This window comes from Hibiscus syriacus, unplaced genomic scaffold (assembly GCF_006381635.1).
Source record: "Hibiscus syriacus cultivar Baekdansim isolate YM2019G1 unplaced genomic scaffold, ASM638163v2 tig00111206_pilon, whole genome shotgun sequence".
Lineage (NCBI taxonomy): Eukaryota > Viridiplantae > Streptophyta > Magnoliopsida > Malvales > Malvaceae > Hibiscus > Hibiscus syriacus.
In genome coordinates, this window is record NW_024063018.1 from 660,563 (window position 1) to 665,485 (window position 4,923).

General features: G+C 33.8%; 1 pseudogene; it reads right to left on the reverse strand.

Annotated features, from left to right (window-relative positions):
- Positions 1 to 354: 354 nt before the first annotated feature.
- On the reverse strand, positions 355 to 4,594 carry LOC120155721 (annotated as a pseudogene).
- Between the last annotated feature and the right edge of the window lie 329 nt (positions 4,595 to 4,923).

A 4,923-nucleotide genomic window follows, 5' to 3' on the forward strand; every position in this document is an offset into this window, starting at 1 on the left:
CTCAGCTATGGTTTTGAGACTACATAACAGAGATGAATTAAAAAAATGACATTCAGAAATAATACCCTTTTATTATAAAAGAAACAGTTTGATATTCTAAAATATTAAGTTGTAGCATGAACAAATTGTATAGTGCACAAACAAGACAACAACTAGCCAGTTCATGCAACCAGCAAAAGAAGTTATGAAAAGTGTGATCAATATCCTCAATATGATAAAAGTGCATGATGGTCACTAATTAGCTGCTAAAATAAGATACCAAGAAAAATATTGGAACACTACCAAGAAAGTGCTGAAGTCAGTCCATAATAAATAAGTTAATAGAAAGACCAATGTAAATTGACATTCATACCTTTATGTCCCGATGCAGAACAAAATTTGAATGCATATATTCAACTGCCAGAAGTAACTGCGCAAACCACATACAACTTTTGTACGTCTGCCTCTAATAGGGGAACCACTTTCTCTTACTTGCCCTTCTTTCAAAGTAGTTACTACGCCTTTGATGGATTTGTGTTTCTTTGATTGAACATGAGAAGGTTTCATCCTTCCTTTTTCATCAACTTTACCAGAGAAACTAATGGGGCAAATATCTTCTTCCTTAGAACTGGAATCTGTGCCAGTGGCCTCATTATTGTTATTTGGAATCCTTTTGTCAGTGTTCCTGTGACTTGAAACCGAACTATCTTTATCACTACATGAGCTATTACTATTCTGACTCTCGACCATATTTTTCCTATTACCACGACCATTGGTAACATGCTTATCCAAGCAGCAGTTCTTCGAAAGAAAGCTAAATGATGGACGATACTTATCAATATATGGCTGCAAATAAGGGTGCTTCAAAAGCTCTGATGCCTAATCAAGGTGAAAACTCAAAATGTTACATTGAAGTCTTGCATGTGGAGAATCCTTGGAATTGAGCAAAAAGAAACTTACACTTGGTTGATGCTCTGGATTCTTTCTTAGCATGCCCTTGATAACTGCCTTCATGTTTGTGTAAAATTAAATAAATTAACAATCATGTAGCAAGGACTTGATTACTTGACAAAATATATAGCACTAATCATGCTTAGTGTTACTGCCAAAATACAGATCACCAAGTCCCTTAGGAATTTAAACGAAAACTCACTATTTTTGCCTTATTAAGGGAGAAGAAATAAATTTTCACGGAACAAATTTAAAAATTCCTACATTTATAAGAAATAATCTGATCAAGAAATCTGCACATTGTTGAAACCTAATACATAAAAGAATAATTAAAGCAAATGAGGAAACAAGGGTAGAAAAGTACAGTATGAGCATGAAAAATCACAGAGAATACTTGGTTATCATGAGAACATACAATAAGAGTGAGCTCTAAAGTTAATATTAAGACTTACAATGATGGAGAGTAGCAAGAAGGCAAAGGGCCCATAGAGGAACGATTTATCTTGCTTATCAACCCTACCATGTCCTAGAACAAGAAGTTTAACAAAAATTAATGGAATTAAATTTGTATAATTTACACAGATAGTGGAGGCATACAAATGGTAATTTATAGAAAACCTCTCAAAGGACAAGACATCACACTAGATGAGGACAACGTTAACTACTTTGACAACATTATTTTAAAGAGTGGAGTGCATCATTCATGGAAACTGTTATGAACCTAGCAAAGGTTGCTACATATTATTCTCAATTCAGATAACCAAAAGATAGAAAGTTCCATTATATTTGGCAATGGAAAAAATTCCATAATGAGAAAAAAGGAAGAGAATAAAAAAGAAAATTTTAAATTCCCTTTTAATAAAACATCAAATGAAATTCGTGCTATTTGTCAGAAAGAGAAACTGTGTAAACTCATTACTGAATACAAGAAGCAGATTCAACAAAAACATTTGTGAGAACTCTTACAAAAGCTTTAAAAGCAGGGCGACGAGCAGCCATCTCATACATACAGCACCCTGTTCAACAAGAAGCAATTCAGCTGATATATATATACATGTATGTAAGTCAAACACTCGAGAAAAGACATACCCAGAGACCAGATATCAGACTTGAAACCATAAGAAATATCTGCAAGCAGTTCAGGACACATGTAATTGGGAGTTCCAACCACCTGAGGCACGTACAAAACCACTATTATCTAGCACTGGAACTAAAAATAATTAGCACATTCTAATATAAGAATAAATACAAAAATAGAACAATGATATCAAAAGGTAAATAAGTATTGTTCATTGTCAATATAAGGGATTGAGAATACTGAGTTTTAGACTAGTGGTTATTCTCATACTCATTGCATTGGAGGCTCATGGTGCAGGTTTCAACTCCCTCCTCCATACTTCCTTTGTCCAAAAGTGTTTATGAGAGCAAGGATTGACGAGTACAAAATTTAACCCAATTGATACATTTATATACGCTATTTCTTTGGATATTTATGATCGATACAACATAAGTGACATTTAATTTACAGCACTCCAGTATTTAATCCTTGCACAAATTCTGGGCCCTTTTATGATTAATTATTAATACATCTCTCCTATCACCAAATGTAACACACTTCGACTAACTACCCAGAAGTCGCATACATGCATATATTTTCAGTTCCTAAGTAATGATGCCATACCAAAATATACTAAGGTAGCAACAAATGATTCTTTTTTGCTTAGTTATTTCCTTAAAAATGATTAAGTGATTATTTATGTTAATCTACTTGGTATTGTTATAAATTTTACTCGACAATTAGTTACAGTTTGGTCTCGGTCAATAAAATTAAAATTAGCACCAAGTTTAACTGTAAGCTTGGCACACACTAGGCATGTTCATTTTAACAAATCATATTATTTTTCCAGAAAATGTAACTATGCTAGATTGTGACAGCCAATCTGGAAGAGTGGAATATGTTATTAATTACCGAATGTGAGTAATATGCTACCATGCAAGAATTTTTGCAATAAAAGTAAAGGGAAATTGAGGCATCTGCCAACAGAACACAAAACTGCATTTCGAGCTTTGCAGCATAAGCTACTAAGCTTATTATACCAAACTGTAGGAAGATAAGGAAAAGAAATGCTAAAAGAATGACCCAAAACAATTATTTTCAATTTTAGATATGGTTGAAAAAAGACTAAAAGGAAAATGTATGTCAAAAAATCATTTCATTACAATGTACATACCGAGGAAGCCAAATCATCTGCCTTTAGAGTTTTAGCAAGCCCAAAATCCCCTAAACCAATACAGAAAAGAAAGGAATTTAGGATAACAATAGCAGAATAACCAATTAGGTAGGATATCTGACATAACTTAATAGGAAAAATATATAAAGAGAAAACCTGTAAGAAAGCAAGAAGAAAAGGGAAAAGACAAACTCACCAAGGCGAACATCTTAATCTTTGGTAAGAAAAATATTGGAACACTACCAAGAAAGTGCTGAAGTCAGTCCATAATAAATAAGTTAATAGAAAGACCAATGTAAATTGACATTCTTACCTTTATGTCCCGATGTAGAACAAAATTTGAATGCAGATATTCAACTGCCAGAAGTAGCTGCGTGAACCACTTGCAGAGCTTCTGCATAATGTTCATAACCAGCGAAATTAACTATAAGTCGTAACCACCTCCTCTCTTCCACAATTAGGTGAGGACCATGGAAGCGGAAACCCCAACGGGGAACCTTTTACCATGCCACACAATTCTAAGAAGAAACTAACTTGTAAAATCAATAGGAATAGAGAGATAAGATTACCTCCTCCGGGAAATAGATCCCATTTGATTTTTCATCAATTCATCCCTGTTGAAAAAAGTTAAACATGAAAATAATAAAATACTAAAAATTTTGCAGGATGCCTAAAAACAAAAAACTCCGAATCAAACTTCTACATACAAAGGTGGAAACTCACATATCTCCACATTCGCAGTATCCAGTAACAATGCAAACATAGCAACCCTACATTACAATTGCAAAACACAAAATCAACAGAAAAAAAACGAAGCAGTCACGGACTCAACAAGCTACAAAGTGAAGCCAGATTTTGATTCGATAATCCTAGCAAAAAAATAGTAGTCTGGTATCTTACTTTCTCAACCCAGGCTTCCTTAAATTGAACAACGTAAGGGTGTTGGATTCGCGAAATAAGTGACATCTACATACCACAAAAATGAAACTAGATCGTAAATTGGAATATTAAACTCGCTATTCCTTTAAGGTGAAAATAGATTAATTTGTTTAGATGAAAGTAACAACTAACTTCTTGATGCGCAGAACTTCTATAGCGCTCCGTTTGCCACGCCAATCTGATCTTCTTCAAAACATACCTATTTTTTTAAGAAAAATAGTCAAAAAAATAAAATTACACATTAATTAAAATCAGAAATTGAAAAAAAATAAAAAAAGTACCTGTTCTTTTCAATTTTATGATAAACGAGAATGGCAACGCCAAAAGCTCCACGGCCAATCCGTTCCAGATCTCGTAATGATCCATTCTCGACTCCATTGCTATTAACTCTTTACTGGATATCCTTTTCTTTTTTTCTTGCTTTTTCTTCAGAAAATCAAAACAAAAGGAGCAGCGAAGAATTGTTTTGAAAAATCGTTTTCGTTTTTAGACGTTTTGTTTTTTCTCAGAATTGGGAGTAGAAAAGGGAGAAAATTACCTGAGTAGAGTTACGGGAAGCTAAAGGCGAGAGAGGCTGCAATCTTGAGAGATCTCAAATTCACAGGAATATAACATAATAATTCCTAAGACCAGAAACCCAAATTGAATGGTGGAATAGAGAACGAGGAATACCTGTGGAAGAAGCGGCGTGAACTGATAATTATCGACAGGAAGAAGCGGGAAATGATGAAAATAATGGGGGGGAGAAATTAAAAAACGACTCCTAAAGATGACACACAATTAAAATTATACTCCGTGTTTTTGTAAATTTTTTGAATTATGA